At 40.8% G+C, this 18,527-nt stretch overlaps 1 protein-coding gene and 1 non-coding gene across 2 annotated transcripts in view; one reads left to right on the top strand and one right to left on the bottom strand.

Annotated features, from left to right (window-relative positions):
* LOC145404472 (type-1 angiotensin II receptor-associated protein-like) overlaps positions 1-18,527 on the top strand; it is a 209,271-nt gene that overhangs the window by 69,420 nt on the left and 121,324 nt on the right. The window lies entirely within an intron of this gene.
* Positions 5,083-5,201, bottom strand: LOC145404536 (5S ribosomal RNA). Its single transcript, XR_013898193.1, has one exon. It is a non-coding gene; the product is annotated as a 5S ribosomal RNA (ribosomal RNA).

Genomic DNA, 18,527 nt, shown 5'->3' with positions numbered 1-18,527 from the left:
CAGGGTGGCAATAAAGTTAGCAGGGGAGTGAAAGATAAAAATGGTAGATTACTAGTTGAGAAGGGAGAAAAAGTGAGCAGATGGAGAGAACACTTTAATGAACTGCTGAACATAGAGAATGAAAGTAATGCGAGTGTAAGTGGCTGGGGAATGGCTGGGAGAAGGAGGGAGGTGAGAAGACAAGAAGGAATCAGTAGGATGGAAGTTGTGGAAGCACTGAAGTAAGTGAAAATGGGGAAAGCCCCAGGAATTGATGGAGTGTGTAGTGAAATGCTCAAGCATGGGAGAGAGATAGTAGTAGAATGGATGTGGAAGATGTGCAGATTGGCCTGGGAGGAAGGTAAAATCCTGGATGATTGGAAGTCAGGTATAATTATTCACTTGTACAAAGGAAAACGGGAAAAAGAAGTGTGTGGTAATCATAAGGGCATTTGTCTTCTTAGTATAATAGGAAAAGTATACGGTAGGATACTTATTAAAAGAGTTAGGGAAATAACAGAGGAATTATAGAACAGAGATCCTTTAGGAAGGGAAGAGGTTGTGTAGATCAGATATTCATTCTTAGATCTTTATTGGAAAAGTTTCTAGAGAAGGGAAAGGAGTTGTATGCGGCCTTCATGGATTTGGAGAAAGCATGTGACAAGGTGGATAGACAAGGATTGTGGAAAGTATTAAGAACATATGGAGTAGATGGGAATTGAATCCTGTGAAGAGTATGTATGAGGGTGCTATGGCTGCATTGCATGTGGATAGTGAACAGAGTGAGTTTTTCTATTTGAAGGTTGAGTTGAAACAGGAATGTGTCATGTCTCCATGGTTGTTCAGTCTGTATATGGATGGGGTTATAAAAGAGATACAAGGTAAGGTAGTGGATGTTGGAGTGGCCCTGGTGAGAGAGGGTAGTGTTTGGAAACTCCCTGTACTGTTATTTGCAGATGATACTGTGTTGTTAAGTGAAGACAAAGGGGAGCTTCAATACTTGGTGGATGAGTTTGGGAGAGTGTGTAAGAAACGGAAATTAAAGGTGAATGTAGAGAAGAGTAAAGTTATGGTCTTTGAGAGAGGTGAAGTCAGTGAATGTACAGTGAGGTTGGATGATGAGGAAATGGAAAATATGAGTACGTTTAAGTACTTGGGTAGTGTGATGAGTAAGGATGGAAGTTTGGAGGGTGAAGTGCATGAAAAGGTACAACAAGGAATAATGGTTGCTGGTTCCTTGAAAGCAGTGATAAGAAACAGGGAAGTGAGCATGGAAGTGAAAAAGTAATTACATGACAGTATTGTGATACCGACTCTGACGTATGGAAGTGAAGCATGGACATTGTTGGAGGGACACAAGTGAAGAGTGAGAGGTGTGGAAATTAATTATTTGAAAGGAGCATGTGGAGTCACGTGGAGAGACAGGCTGACAAATGAGCATGTGAAGGAGTGTTGTGGTGTGGATGTGGATGTGATAGGAAGCATTAGGAGAAACACACTGAGGTGGTTTGGCCATGTGGAGATGATGGAGAGTGAGAGACTGAAGAGGAGAGTGTATGTGAGTGAAGTGGAGGGGGAGAGAGGGAGGGGAAGGCCAAGGATGAGATGGAGGCATGGAGTGGAGAGGTATATGAGAGAGGGGTGTGTGAATTGGGAGGAGGGCAGTGAAATGGCAGGGGACAGGGTGACATGGAGGCGATTTGTTTGTGGCCACCCCGTATAAGGGATTAAGGCGTCTGGCAATAGATAGACAGATAGACTAAACCCTCTCCTATATCTCCTGAGGTCTTCAGCATTTCGACACACACACCTGCCGCCTTCCCCAGCTGCATCCTGCCTTTTGCCCTGCCCACATTAATAGGATCAGTCAAAAGCCAAGAGCGAACTATTGGACCCGCTGACTCCAAACAGTCACTGTTCTACTCGGACTCCTCATTCAGCATCTGGTTATATTGCTGTATAAGTTATATTGTAAATATTTTATTCACACATTCCTTTCAGTAGTTCTCTGGAAACCACCCTGTGCACCATTCATTACTGAAGATATTCAGATGCCTGTCTTACATTTCTTCCATATAGCTACCTCTCCTGTGACACTCAGCAGACTTATTTCATAAGTTGGCAAAATTTTTCCATAAAACAGCTCCACTTATACCTCTCTGTCATAACATATTTTCCATAAATATTATAGTTTATTGTATCTCTCCACTGTATTTCATCCTTTCTGCAAGTACCTAGTAGATATGAAAGGCTGGCAAGAGAAGTGATGGTGGTATTGAGAGTAGGAGAGATGTGGAAGGACAAAGCAACGTAGAGACAGTTTCTGTTGTGGTTTCTACATTTGAAACTGTACCCCAGGTGGGAGCAAGGCATTTGGGAGGTTAGCTTTACTACTATGCTTTGTCACATTGTATAATAGATGATTATTACCAACTCCTATTTACATTTATCCTTGATGTTCTTTACAGAATAACTTGCCTATCAGTGGTGTGTGTGTGTGTGTGTGTGTGTGTGTGTGTGTAATTATCAGTCACTGACCTTATGTGTACCTTTGTGTCCAGCGCTGTCAGGGAGAGGAATGGGGAGCAAACTAGGGCACTGCATGATACTTTTTTTTTTTTTTTATTCATTTTTCACTATTCCCCTACGTAAACTTTAGCATGACCTTATGCAAAGATGGAGAGAGAGAGTATTATTTTTTCCAACACAAACTAAAAAAAAATTTTTTTTTTCCTTCATTTTTTGCGGACCACGGGGTGGGATAAAAAAAGGTAATTACGCTGTCCATGGGTGAAGATTATAATTCCACCTTCCTTTCTAAAATTTCTGTGTCTTCTCCATATACTGTATTGTGTTCCTCTAAGTTTAGGGTATTGTTTGATATCTTTGGGGTTAATTTTGCTTCAGTTAGGCATTTTTTTTTTTTTTTTTATGTGTCCAACTCTGGGCACAGGCTTCACAGCCTGGTTCCAAGGCCCAGTAGTTCTCCAACATGCCATACACCTCCACATGTCACCATTTCGGCGCTAACACCCACCGTCCATATTGAATACATACTAGGGCTATCTCATACAGGACTGGTGTATTGGTATTAGCAGGGGTATTTTTATGACATGTCGGCAAATCTTTTGGTAGATCAGTAAAGTCTGATATTATGAAATTCAAATCCTTAACCCCTTAACCGCAGGGCGTCACTTTTTTGACGCTCGTGTGTAATGGATCATACCGCGGGGTGTCACTTTTGCGATTCTGTATTATTTTGAATTCGCCCTGGCTTTGAAGTGGTTGCTTGTATCATCTGTCAGTATTGCCAGTGTCTAACAATAGTCAGTGCTGTTATTGTCATCTGTACTCTCATCCATTGTTGACAATTTAGCCATTTCTCCCCATTCTTGACTCTCCCCCCTACCTCCCCTCCCTTACCCTCTTCTCCCGCCTGCCCCAGCCTCGCCTCGCTAGGCAAATCTTGCCCGGATTTTTCCACTCATTTCATCCATTGGAATGAGCCCTATGCCTTATTCTTATACAAAATAATATACCTGTATATAAAAAAGAAAAAAGGTAATTGATAGTGCCGTACACCTGGAATTGGCTAATTATCACCTGGCAACACCCCACGTGCACATGTTTGCTAATTTTCCCTGTTTATTTCCCCTTGAAATATGCTGTTTGACCTGTTGTCATAATAAAAATATATATAAGAAAGGAAGGGAGAAGCCTAAATGATATTTACATTCGTCTGGAACTACCTAATTTCTTCCCAATCATTTCACAGCCTATAAATTAGCAGCTGTCACCTCGCAGATGTTGTCAACCCTTGGGGGCCCCATATCCGTCTCGTCATTTAGTTCAGTGTTGTTTCTTGAGATGAAAGCACGTAACACTCGCGCCCCTCCATTTCCGCCGCTTCTAGAGGGTCCTGTGACCTCTACCTCTACTAAACCTCGTGTGGGAAGGGGTAAAGGACTAAATGACTCTGCTGTGGAGTATGAACTGGCTAATTTATCTATGATAATGATGGACAGTGACTACAATCTTTCTGATGAATCGAGTGATGAGCCAATGTAGGAAATGGTGATAAACTATGAGTGCTTCAGTGTCCCAAGTTTATCCTGGCTCCAAGGGAAAGGAGTCCTTATTTACTGGAAGTGACAGTGTATAATTTAGTGTAAATAAAACAGAAATGTAAATAATTACTAATATAAGAATATGAGTACAAATACTTGGAGTATTAGTCAAAGCTTTGCTCTCTACGCTAGTTTACTGAATGAGAAAGTTAATGCCTTGAGTGAAAAGAAACTACTATTACTGAAGGAAACTTATGGATATATACTGTATATATATATATATGTGTAATAAAGTAATAGGAATATAAAGTGTGAGTGTGATTATGAATAATAAATGACAGAATACCAGCGGGGAACAAGCACAAGTGGGAAACTCGTATGCTCTCGTAATTTTCATTGCTTTCACAGTGTTTTTTTTTTGTGTGTGTGTATGATCCCAAACTACTTGAAAATCATAGAATAGTGTTTCTAGTGATAATATTAGGCTGTGGTAATCATATTACGGGGTGTCGGGAAGTGTAAAGTGGAGACTTCATTACCCAACTTTAGAAGTCTCCACAAGTCCTACGGTAGTTGACGAAGGCTCTACAAACATCCCAGGAGAAAGCTGAAGGTATGTGCCATGTGCATATGTAATTATAATATTCTAGGACTTATAACTGATTTTTGGCAAATATTTTTAAAAAGTCAGTCGGAGAGCGAATATCCCCCTGTGAGGTGCACGGACCGCCTCCGACATGCCCTCGCTTAAGAGGTTAAACTGTTCCCTGCCCCAGTGGGGAAATGAACCTGGGTCCAGTGGGACTGCAGGCCACCTCTGTACCGATTGGTATAGTCTTTTATCTCTAATAATTTAGACACCATTCCATCTACATTTGAGTACATCAACTTAATCATCTTGTTTACATCATTCATTCATTCATTCATTGCCAGACGCCATGTATCCCAAATGGGGTGGCCAAGGGCTTAGAGTTAATTGTTTTACAGGGTGGGGCACTAATCCTCCACCAACCCCGCACATGTAGGGAGAACGTTATGCCAACAGCATCTGGTGTTCCCAGGTGGTCACCCATCCAAGTACTAACCAGAACCAGCGTTGCTTAACTTCGCTGATCGGACGGGAAGCGGTGTACTCAGCGTGGTAAGGCCGTTGGCAGCGTGCCATAACTTGAGTCTACTACCTTCCTCCTATTTATTCCCTGTTGGTTATATAACAATTTTGTACCTGCAAAATAATTACTTACTAAAAAAATTTACTAAAAAAATTTACTCCTCTTCCTCTGCTCTTCCCTCGTTGTTTGTTTTTGCCACCTCCCACTTCTCCCTTAGTATTCCCAATTCCTCTTGGATTAGGCATCTTTTTATCCATACTTTTTCTATATTCGTCTTTTTCCATTGAGTTTGCATTTTTTGGTATTTCCTCCACAGTGTTCACACTCTGGAAGGTTACTTTCAGGGGTCTTGACATATTTGTCTCATATTTCCCTAGCATTTTGTGTTCCTCTGTGTTTTTATTACAGATTTCTTCAGATACTGTACTTCCATCAGGATGCTAATAATATCTGCCATCTCCATTTTGTGTTGACATTTTGTTTTTTATTTCTTCCTCATCAATACCAGTGATTACTATAGATTTTTTCGTAAATGCTGAATCTTTGACCAATTTTTGGGTGTTTTAGATTATTTTTTCTCATTTTCTTTCTAATGTCTTTTTCTTCGACTCTTGTTTGGAAGTCTTCCTTTACTTTAACCATTTCAGCATACGTAGTTTCCACATCATCTTTGTACCTTTGCATCACTTCATTCACCTGGGTTATCTTCTCTCTGATATCACTGCTTTGTTCTGTCAGACTGCTTGCTTGCCTAATTGTCTGTGTATCATTTCTGAACTCCTTGATAATACTCCCATGGTTGACAACTATACATGCCATTTTACTAATCTTCCTTCTAAGTGAACCCACCTCAACTGACAGGTCATCTGTTGTTGTCATTCTTGTTTAATTTGTTTACTAAGTTTTCATTTTCCTCCTCCTGCATGTGCAATTGCTTCTTAACCCCCCCCCCAGGCACGAAGACACGATTCATGTTCTTTGGGTGTTTCCTGGTAAAAGCACAGGGATGCGAATTGAGTCCCAAAGCAGAAAAAATTTGGCAAAAATTAAGTTTTCGAACGATTTGTGTCAAATTTTGGTGAGTCCTAGCAGGCCAGTCTGGCATCCAGAGTAAACACTTGACAACAGTGTTGGCCCTGGCATGGGACATTGCATATCAGTAATCAACAGTATTTCATCACCAGCCAGGCCGAAGGGTAGCGTTCCATCCGTCGTCCCTTTAACTCCTACACGCCGATGGTTTTCCGATATTGCACACTCCTCCCTATGGGGGATATCCGTGATGGAAAAAAATACCCTTTATTCAAACTCTAATATATGCCAAACTATAACAGTTAGAAAAAAAAAAAAAAGATACATAAGAATCACCAACTCTTTCTCTTTCAGATGAAAGTATCCCCACGTCTCTAGGTGGTCCCGTTGATGAGTGAGGTTAAGTTAAAGTTCAAAGGGTAGTGGGAAGACACCTGCGTCTATACACGTCAACCGGCGTTGCTCCGCGCCCAAAATCATGACTGCTATACACGTCAGCCGGCAGTTAGGGGTAAAACCCCTCTATTTTTCCCCTCCCTCCTGAGGCAGAAGCCATGATTGAAATATCGTTATTGTATAGTGTTTGCAACTATACAGTAATCCCTGTACTATCCGGACGCCCACTTTCCGGACATCTCCACTTACCAGACATAATCGTTCCGGGATCCAATATTCCCAAAATGGTCCAAAATCCACAAAAAAAATTTAAAATATCCGACTTTTTCCTGCCCATAATTTGAACTTGGTGCGCGTGGCATGGGCCAGCTGTGTTCTGGTGCGTCATTCCTCCAACGTCCGCTAGAGCACCCCTGCATCCTCCCCACTTTCCGCCCGTCCCTTGTCATGAGTGTACTCTCGTCGTCATGGCTGCCCATGTGCTCGCTTTTGTGGTGGTGCCTTACCTGCTGCTCTCGTGCCTCTCCTTCATGTGTGTGATGATGGCCCCACCGCCTGAGAAGAGGAAGAGAGTGGTTTTGACACTGGAGAAGAAGAGGGAGATATTGGAGAAAGTAGATGCGGGATGGTCTTCGTTACGCATCCTTCGTGAGTTCAACCTGGCCCAATCTACTTTGTTTGATATCAAGAGATCCCGAGACAAACTCATGCAGTACACGGTTGACTTCTCATCGAAAAGCAAACACAACGTGGAGAGGAAGATGATGTTAACCCCCAAGTTTGCTGAAGTTGACCTCTCCACTTTGATTTGGTATCGACAGCAACGTGCTGCTGGTGTGATGGTATGTGGTACGGAGCTGAAGGCTGCTGCTGAGAAGTTCGCAAGGCTTCACGATGCCCTAGACTTCAAGTTATCCGAGAGTTGGCTCTTTGCGTTCAAGTTACGACATGGCCTTACCAACCGTAAGTCTCATGGCGAAGCTTTGGACGCTAACGAGGATGGAGTAGAGTAGTTTCGGCACAAGGTGAAGGGCTTGATCGACAGGGAGGGCCTCACTCTCGGTCAAGTCTACAACGCTGACAAAACTGGTTTATTCTAACGCTCTCTGCCTACGAACGCTCTAGCCGAGGAGACGGAGAAGCGTGTACCTGGCCACAAGCTCTCCAAGCAAAGGCTATCTGCTTTGTGTTTTGCTAATGCTAACGGCATGCACTGGCTTAACCCCTACACCGCGGGCTTGTTTACCAATGACTTGCGTGTGCCGCGGGGTTATTTGGGCCCCGACAGACTCTCAAAAAATATTTGCCAAAAATCAGTTATTAGTCCTAGAATAATAAAATTACATATGCTTATGGCACATACCTTCAGCTTTCTCCTGGAATGATTGTTGAGCCTTCGTCAGTTACCGTAGGACTTGTGGAGACCTCTGAAGTAGGGTAACGAAGTCTCCACTTTACACTTCCCGACAACCCGTAATATGATTACCACAGCCAGATACAAACACTATAAACACTATTCTACAATTTTCAAGTAGTTTGGGATCCATACTAAAAAAAAAAACACTGTGAAAGCAATGGAAATTACGAGCGCGTCTGATCGTCGCACTGGCACTAGTTCGCTCTTAGTAGTCTGTCATTTATTATTCATAAAACCCCTCACACTTTATATTTCTATTACTATATAACACTTATATATATCTACAGTCTTTATTCATAAGTTTCCTTCAGTAGTATTAGTTTATTGTCACTGTAGGGATTCAATTTCTTTCAGTAAAATACGTAGCATTCACTTTCTCGTCCTGTATACTGGCATTGAGAGTGAATGTCACTTTCATCTTCACTCTCATAACTCATAGCATTCAGACATGCTAGAGTGAAACTTTCACTTTCATTACTCCTAGGGTATATACTCGTATTCTTATAATACTACTCATTTACATTTCTATTTACGTTCTCTATTTTATTTACGTTATTTACATTTCTATTTTATTTACACTGTGTTATGCACTGTCACTTGAAATAACTTATAAAACTGTTTTCCATTGTTCACGTATATTTACATTCATTACTTTCACTTGCTGTTTACACATTATTTACAATTCCACTTGCACTGTTTTACTCAATAGAAAGATCGTAGTCACTCTTTTATCAATTGTCAGCCCTTTACCTCTTTCCACACGAGGTTTAGTAGGGGGTAAAGGTCACAGGTCCATTTGCATGGGGGTGAAAAAAGGCCTTGAAGTCAGCAAGAAGAAACATACGTACTCTCACTTCGGAAGTTGAGAGTAACCTGATAACGGAGGGCTAGCGTGGAGGCCTGCTAAGGGGTTATTCAGGGTTACCAATATTACTTTTTGAAACAGCTAAGTCTAGCACTGATATGATTGGCAGGAAATCTAGACAATACATTATAAATTTGGTAGTTCCAGGTGAATGTAAATATTACTTAGGCTTCTCCCTTCCCTCCTTACATGTATATTTATTTCGAAAATAGATTAGAGGCCTACTTAGGAGATATATTTTCAGAGCTACCAATGTTAGATCTTGAAACCTCTTTGTTTAGCACTGATATGATTGGCAGGAAATCTAGACAATACATTATAAATTAGGTAGTTCCAGGTGAATGTAAATATCACTTAGGCTTCTCCCTTCTCTCCTTACATGTATATTTATTACGAAAATAGATTATAGGGCATATTTCAAGGGGAAAAAAAACAGCGAAAATTAGCGAACGAGTGCACGTGAGGTGTTGTCAGGTGATAATTAGCCAATTCCAGGTGTTTGGCACTCTCACTTACCTTATTTCTTTCTTGTATATATTATTTGGTATAAGAATAGGACATTGGGCTTATTTCAATGGATGAAATCAGTGAAAAATTCCAGGGAAGATTTACTTAGCGTAGCACGGCCGGGCAGGCGAGAGGATAGGGTAATTGAGGGGGGGTAGGGAGGGGAGTCAAGAACGGGGAGAAATGGCTAAATTGTCAACAATGGATGGGAGTACAGATGAGATTAGGAGTGCTGACTAGTGTTGGACATTGTCAGTACTGATAGATGATACAAGCCCCCACTTGGAAGCCCGGATGAATTCAAAATAACACAGAATCACAAAAGCGATGCCCCGCTGTATGATCCCTTGCTCCCAAGCGTCACGAAAGTGACGCCCCGCGGTTAAGGGGTTAAGTATAGTTGGCCGTGCAAAGGAGCCTCGATCTCTTCGTGGGGTGATGGATGTCCTTCCTGTCGTCTGGTACCATTCCTTAAAGGCATGGTTCACAGCCCACATCTTCAAAGACTGGTTCCACCGCCATTTCATCAAGGAGGTCATACATTACCAAACGGAGAACCTGGGATTCCCACGCGACCAGGTAAAGGCCCTCCTTTTCCTCGGCAATGCACCTGCTCACCCGTGCAACAAGGAGTTGGTGGCTGAGAATGGCCGCATTAAGTGCATGTTTCTGCCACCTAATACTACTGCTCTCATCCAACCAATGGACCAAGGAGTGATCGTGGCAACGAAGCGGCTATACCGATAGAAGTTCCTGGACGAAGTGATGGTTGTTCTCGAGGACGAGGACGAGCGCAGGGAGGGACGGGACACGCGAGGCCAGCGGACTTTGGAAAACCTTCGCCGCGACAACATCAAGTCTGCCATTCACAACTGGGCCAGAGCATGGAAGGAAATCCCTGTCAAGACTCTAGAAAATGGTTGGTCTCGTCTGCTTCTCGGAACGGATGTGGAGCACAATTTCCTAGGTTTCGGCGTGGATGACTGCCATGCATGTCTACGTGCGCACGGGGATGATGTTGATGTGGACGAAGTGCATGAGTGGTTGGATGACGACGAGGGCGATCCTGGGTATCAGACCCTGTCAGATATTGAGATCGCATCTTCAGTTGCAGATGTCAGTACCCTGTTTGAAGATTCCGACAAGGACGGCGACGATGATGCGGACTCCTCTCAGCATGACACTACTCCAGCCATCCCCAAGCTGAACGCATTCCGGGAACACCTAGAGTTCGTTCTGGACTACCTGGAACACCCGGACTGCGACAGGGAGATGGGGTCCTTGGGACTTGTGGAGGAAGTGCGTGCTTTCAGGCAGCACATCATTAATCGTCACAATCGTCGGTCCTTGCGTCAATCAACGATTGACAGTTTTTTCAGGCCCGTGACCCCCTCTGTGCCCAGCCCTGGCTCCACTCCGTTGCCTCCCCAAGACAGGCCCTCATGCTCCAAGCCACAGCCCAGCACATCAGCCACGGTGGAGTCACCGCTCGACGTGAGTTTGCGCCTATCTTCAGAGTCGTCTGCATTGGGTACGCCATCACCACGACCCAGCGACGCACCCCTAGGTCACCTCCCTATGCTACTCTCAGACTCTGACAGTGATTAAATGGCAAGAACTTCTCCATTAGACCACACGGGAATTTAGTGTTGTGCAGTGAAAGAAAAACAGTGCACACAGTATTGTTAAGAAATTAGAAATCTGAGTGAAAAGACAAATAATTTTTGGACTGTAAAATTGACATAAATTAACTTGAGTGTGTTTTGTTTAGAAAATGGTTTTATGAGTGGAAAGACTTAAAGTGCAGAGTGCAACACTTATTACATTACAATGGAGCATAAGTAAGACGAGTGCGCAGTGTAAAGAGAACGGACTTCTGAGTGCGAATGACTAAGGTAAGGGCAAGGCTTCATGAACAGTGTACTGCAAGTGCTTCAGGAAATCCTTCTTACTGTCAGAGTCTGAGAGGAGGCGTTTATTCATCGAGATGGCCATGGACTTGCTGTAAGTAGGCAGAATGTTTCATACTGTACTCTACTGTATTTTCCATACTGTACTTACCTCTAAGACTTCATTTCACTCTTTTTTGTCCCTTATTGGTGTGAATAAGGTCTTAGGTGCTATGCATGTGCAGTAGGGAGGTGTTTTTTTGAGTTAGGCTAGGTTGGGGTCCATCACTACCAGTCTAGGAGCCAGGGACTTGTAAGTACCCGGAATATTTAATATTGTATAAGCCTAACACAAAAACCTCATTTTATGGTTCTTTTGCATTTATTTCAGTCTTTTATGTCCCTTATTGGTGTGATTTGAGTCTTAAATAGGTGCTATGCATGTCCAGAGGGAGTTGTATAGGTGTTTTTCTGTAAGTACAAGTCCAGGAGGCTGGTGCCCACTATCCGGACAGGACCACTTTCCGGACATGCCTTTGGCTCTATTACGTCGGATAGTGGAGGGATTACTGTATTGTGAAGTGACTGTGTCTTTGGAACACACATATATTGTTCGTAAAGCATTGGGTCCCTTTATCAGCCATTGGGCCTAGAGGCAGGAGTCATGTTTGCTATAGCGGGGTTTGCCACTCTGCTTCACCCTGGCTCAAATGATGTGAATATTTTACCTGTATAGTGAAGCCAGTGCTTATATTGTGTGAAACAAATAGTGCCTGGATTAGTGAAATAATTGACCCACCTTAAAAGGCGTTACATACGCCATGAGATACGCCATAGTCGGTAAGCGAACAGGCGTCACATATGCCATAGGGTTGGGAAGGGAATAATAGAGGAGGTTGGAATGGAATAATTGTTATAGTACTATATTGCGTATGGCTTAGTGTGAAATATACATATCGTCACCCTCATAAAGAAACTGCCTAAGTCATTTTTTTTACTTTTTGGGAAATCGAAAGAAAAATGTCTCATTTTCTTAATTTTCAATGACTTAGGCAGAAGCTTGAGGCACATTTTAGACCACTCACAGCCTAGACCTGACAAAGACAGCTATACCAATAGGTGCAACACATGATGAAGAATTGATTTAGGCAAAAATCCAGAAATTGCTAAAAAATGACTTAGGCAGTTTCTTTATGAGATTGACGATATATAGTGCACCGAGTAGAGAACCGAGTAGCGAAAGAATGCGCTCAGTCAGCTGATGTTTGTTTAAACTACAACTGCCCCAGGGAATGTAAGTATTCTGTGCTTTTAGTATTGCAAAATGGCCACATACTTTAGTAAAGCAAATTTGGAAAAGAAAAGGGATAAATGTAGAAAGCAGGATGATGATTTCCACCAAGAACTGGTTGAAATGGAGACTCACAATAGACTGGTTGAACGTGTACACAAACTGGAGATGGCTTTCCAGAATGAAATTGATGAAATAAAGAAGCAGATGCACTTGCAAAAGGAAGAAATAGAAAAACTGGGAACGGAGGTCAACAAGAAAGACACAACCATATGTGAACTAACAGTGGAATTGAGTACACTTAGGAGGAAAATGAGTGAAATGGCAAGTACCGTAGTCAACCACGAGAGTATTATGGAAGAGTTCAAAAATGATACAGAGACAATTAGGCAAGTAAGCAGTCTGATAAACCAGAGCAGTGATATTTAGGAGAAGATAACACAGGTGAATGAAGCTGTGCAAAGCTACAAAAATGATGTGGAAAACGTATGCTGAAATGGTGAAAGTAAAGAAAGACTTAGAAACAAGAGTGGAAGAAAAAAACATTAAAAAGGAAGTGAACAGAATAATCCAAAACAATCCAAAGTTAGTCAGCGATTCAGTAGATATCAACAAATCTAAAGTAATCACTGGTATAGAAGAGGAAGAAGTAAAAAACAAGATCTCAAGAGACAAAAAGGAGATGGCAAATGTAATGAGCTTATTGAAAGAAGTATCAGAGGAAATCTGTAGTAAAGACATAGAGGAACACAAAAGGTTAGGGAAATATGAGAAAAGCAAATCAAGACCTCTAAAGGTAACTTTCCGGAGTGTAAACACCGTGGAGGAGATACTAGAAAATGCAAAGAATCTTATGGAAAAAGAGGAGTTCAAAAATGTATGGATAAAAAAATGCCTAACACAAGAGAAACTGGAATTACTGAAAGAGAAGAGGGAGGAAGCAAAAACAAAAAATGAGGGAAGATCAGAAGAGGAGAAGAACACAATTTTTTACAAAGTAATAGGATTGCAGGTATGAAAGTGGTACATAAACAGGAGGGAATAAAAGGGAGGAAGGTAGTAGAACCATGTCATAACAAGTATATAAACAAGATGATAAAGTTGATGTACTCAAATGTGGATGGAATGGTATCTAAATTATTAGAGATGAATGATTATGTCAGAGAAAATGAACCACATATAAAATGCCTAACAAACAAAATTAACGCCAAGGATATCCAATGATATACTAAACTTAGAGGAATACAATATATAGAGAAGAGATAGAAACTTAAAAAAAGGAGGAGGAATTATAATATTAACTAAAGAAAATCTAAAAGTCAATGAAATAAAACTAGATATACCCTCACAAGTAGAACTGATTGCAGTAGAGATCAACACATCTGAAGGGAAAGTAATTGTAGCCAATATGTACATGCCACCCAGATCAAACACATGGGAAAGAGACGAATATGAGGACCTGGCAGAGAGTACTATTCAGAGTTTAAGAGCATTACTACATAAAATGGAAGAGAAATCGGAAAGAATTATACTAAGTGGAGATTTTAATACAAATATAAATTGGAATACTCTAGATATAGTTAGCCAAGAAAGCTGTTGGGACCAAAAGCTCCTGGATCTCGTGCAAGAGTTTTTCCTAACGCAACATGTGAGGGAAACCACCAGAAAAAGAGGACCCGATGTACCTTCAATGCTAGATCTCTTATTTACTAGGCAAGAAAATGATATTGACAGTTTAATATATCACCCTCCAATCGGCAAAAGCGATCATGCAATACTAAATTGCAACTTCAGGGTAGCATATGACATAGTTAACAGCAATGAAAGTTACAAAAAGAGCCTAAACTATAAAAAGGGAAATTATCAAGACCTAAAGAAGTATTTCTTAGAAGTTGATTGGGAAAATGAGCTTAGAGGACAAGATTTAAATGCTGTATATAAAAAATTCTTTGAATTTTATGAAATAGGAGTCCAGAAGTACATCCCACAGCACAAAGAAGCAGATAAGAAAATACAGAAATGGATCTATACAGAATGTAAAAAATCAAAAGAAAGAAGAGATTTGTTGTGGAATAGATACAGAACACACTATAGTGAAAGGGCATATAATAATTACAAACAGGCAAGAAACGATTATACAAGAATACGAAGGGAAGCCCAAAAACAGTTTGAGGAGGATATAATAAATAAAAGTAGTGATCAACTGAAGCTATTTTACAGCTACATCAGAAGTAAAAGATATAATACAATCCATTACGGACGAGGGAATCACTTATACACAAGAGAAAGATATTTGTCCATCCATCCATCCATTGCCAGATGCCATGTATCCCAGACAGGGTGGCCAAGGACTAAATAAGAATTTCGAATCAGTTTTTACAGAAGAAAAAAATCTTGAGAGGGACTATGTGGAACATGCATGTCCACACATACTACCAGATATACAAATATCAGAAAAAGTAATACAGGAGGAGTTAAGTAAATTAGACAGAGGGAAAGCAAATGGTCCTGATGAAATTTCATGTTGGGTGCTACGAGAATGTGCAAAGGAGTTAAGTAAACCATTATTTTTAATTTTCAAGAAATGCTTGAGTCAAGGTAAACTACCTGGTATTTGGAAGAAAGCAAATATTGTCCCCTTATTCAAGAAAGTGAATAGACAAAATCCACTCAACTACCGACCAGTATCACTGACCAGTGTTGTAAGCAAGGTATTAGAAAAGCTTATAAGAAAAGCTTGGGTAAATCATCTAGAAGAACGGGAAAGTTTGGTTTCAGAAAAGGAAAAATATGTGTTACTAATCTGTTGAGCTACTATGACAGAGTAACAGACACAATACAGGAGAGAGAAGGATGTGTGGACAGTATCTATTTAGATTTCAAGAAAGCATTTGACACAGTACCACACCAAAGACTTTTATGGAAACTATACCATCAAGGAGGAATTCAAGGCAAACTGTTTTGTTGGATGCAAGATTTTCTCATAAAAAGAGAAATGAGAACAGTACTAAGGGGAAACTACTCATCATGGAAAGAAGTGACTAGTGGAGTACCACAGGGTTCAGTGCTGGCACCAATCATGTTTTTAGTGTATATAAATGATATAAACAGTAACACAGGAAATGAAAGCTATCTAAATATGTTTGCAGATGATGCAAAAATACAAAGGAGAATTACTAACACAGACTTTTGTAAAGAGCTACAAGAAGAATTAAATAAACTTCATGAATGGAGTAATACATGGCAAATGGAATTCAATGTGGACAAGTGTCATGTAATTAAGTTTGGTAAAAGTGGAAAAGACCTGATTGGGATTATTCGTTAGGAAATAAAACCCTGCTCACATCAGAAAGAGAGAAGGACCTAGGTGTGATTATCAATAACAGACTATCTTCGGCTGACCACATCAACGAGAAGGTACGGAACATGTATACACTGCTTGCAAATATGAGGATAGCATTCACATACATAAATGAAGACATGCTAAGAAGGATAATAACATCATTCATCAGACCAACCTTGGAGTATGCATCAGTAGTGTGGAGTCCTCATCTCAAGAAACACATAGACAAGATTGAAAAAGTTCAAAGGGCTGCTACAAGATGGATACCAAGCTTAAGGGATCTAAGCTACGAAGAAAGACTAAATAAACTGAATTTACCAACACTACAGGAGAGAAGGAAAAGAGGTGACATGATAATGCTATATAAATGCCTATCAGGGAAGGAGAAAATAGACATAAATGATTACTTAACATATGGGGAAGCATCAGCAAGAGGACATTGCAAAAAACTGCATGAGAAGAGAGGTGATAAAGACGTAAGGAAATTCAGTTTCCCAAACCAAGCAATTGATCAGTGGAATGCACTACCGAATGAAATAGTGTGTGCCAAAACAATTCACAAATTTAATGATATGTACGATAAATATGGTTTAAGACACGGGACAGTACGAGCTTGACTCATTCCTGTAAAGATACAATTAGGTAAGAACAATTAGGTAAGAACACACACACACACACACACACACACACACACACACACACACACACACACACAGTACATAACTCATTTTCAAACCCCTCAAGGTCCTGCCAGCAATTCAACACCTCTGGATGATTTGAGTTATCCATATTTTGTTGATATGTATATTGACCTATTTCTGTATTTTACACAAGTAAGTATTGTTTAGTGAAGATGAATGGGCGTTGCAAGGTTTGGTGAATGAATTTGGGACAGTGTGTAGGAGGAGGAAGATGAAAGTTAATGTAAACAAAAGTAAAGTTATGGTGTTTGAGAGGAATGAAGTCACAGAGTGTGCAGTGAGGTTGGATGGTGAGGATATGGAGAATGTGAGTGCATTCAAGTACTTGGGTAGTGTGATGAGTAAGGATGGAACTTTGGGGGATGAAGTACGTGAAAGGGTACAGCAGGGAAGGAAGGTTGTTGGCACACTGAAAGCAGTGATGAGAAATAGGGAGGTGAGTATGGAAGTTAAGAAGTCACTGCATGATGGTATTGTGATCCCTACCCTGACGTATGGAAGCGAGGCGTGGACCTTGCAAGAGGGGAACAAGTCAAGAGTGAGAGCAGTGGAAATGAGTTACTTGAGAGGAGCATGTGGAGTGACATGGAGGGACAGGTTGACGAATGAAGAAGTGAAGGAACGTTGTGGGGTAGATGTGGATGTGGTTGAAAAGATTAGGAGAAATACACTGAGGTGGTTTGGACATGTGGAGAGGATGGAGAATGAAAGACTGACTAAGAGGGTGTATGTAGGTGAGGTGGAGGGAGAGAGAGGGAGGGGTAGACCGAGGATGAGGTGGAGGGATGGAGTTGAGAGGAGGGGAGTCAAATGGTGGGTGACAGAGTGACTTGGAGGCGTTTTGTCTGTGGCCACCCTTTGCGGGATTAGGGCGTCGGGCTATAGATAGATAGATAGATAGAAGTATTGTTTATTACATATACATATGAGATGGACATAAGTACAGCTTCAGTATCAGTAGCTAGCAAAAAGACTAGTGGTCATGTCAAATTTCTGAGAGCACTATAAAAATGCTTATGATATTTTACATGTATACTTTGAATAAAACAAAATAAACCTAGGAAGCAAAATATGTTGGTGTGGGTGAGGTAGGTAAAATTGACAGCGTGCTAGGAGTTATATTGTTCTTTGTTGTCCATATACTCGAAAAGTAATGGACGTTTCGACTTCCTGAAAGAACCATGATAAAGCACATAAAATTCTACATATGTACATGAAATAACAATGTAACATCTTTGATCAAAATTCGTTGTTACACAGGCGAGAATATAACATTTACTTTGCGCGCATGATGAAAGTGCAGTATGGGCGTAGGTACCCAGCGGTTTTATGCGATTTACTCGGAAACTAGGCACATGAAAAATCTGTGGATACTATGAGAGAGCCCATGAAATAAAAACAACCTCTGCAAGAAAATTTTGGCGCTAGAGTGCCTTGAGCAAAAAACCAGTTCCCTGTAGGAAATTACTTTTAGTTTTTAGCATTTTCTCAAAAACTAAAAATCGTATAAAGAAGCCACAAACTTTATTAGAAAGCTGATGAAATTCTCTTTCTAAAAATCTGATAACAATTTGAGGTATGACGGAAAACATTCAAGCTATGATGTTGGGAAGTGAGATTGACATTCCAAAATGTTGATTCATACCGGCCAAATGTACTATTCATACTTTTCTTTTTTTCTTTTTTTTTTCTTTCTTTTTTCTTTTTAATGCATATCAGCTAGAACAAACATCAGCAAATAAGATGATGTAGTTTTTATGTCAATATATATATGTTTGGATGGTGAAACTATGGCGGGAATACATGTTTTCATAGGTGCGCGAGGGGGCTGGCGGAGAGGCAGGTGGAGTAAAATCATGCGCCAAAATCTTGCCGAAACATCATGCTCAGGAGGGTTAATTTCATCCATTTCACTCTGATATTCCTTC

This window comes from Coenobita brevimanus, chromosome 63 (genome assembly GCF_032717465.1).
Source record: "Coenobita brevimanus isolate Jiangsu-jjx chromosome 63, ASM3271746v2, whole genome shotgun sequence".
NCBI classification, from domain to species: Eukaryota; Metazoa; Arthropoda; class Malacostraca; order Decapoda; family Coenobitidae; genus Coenobita; species Coenobita brevimanus.
The sequence above is the reverse complement of the archived record's forward strand: the minus strand, read 5'-3'. Positions and strand labels throughout refer to the sequence as shown.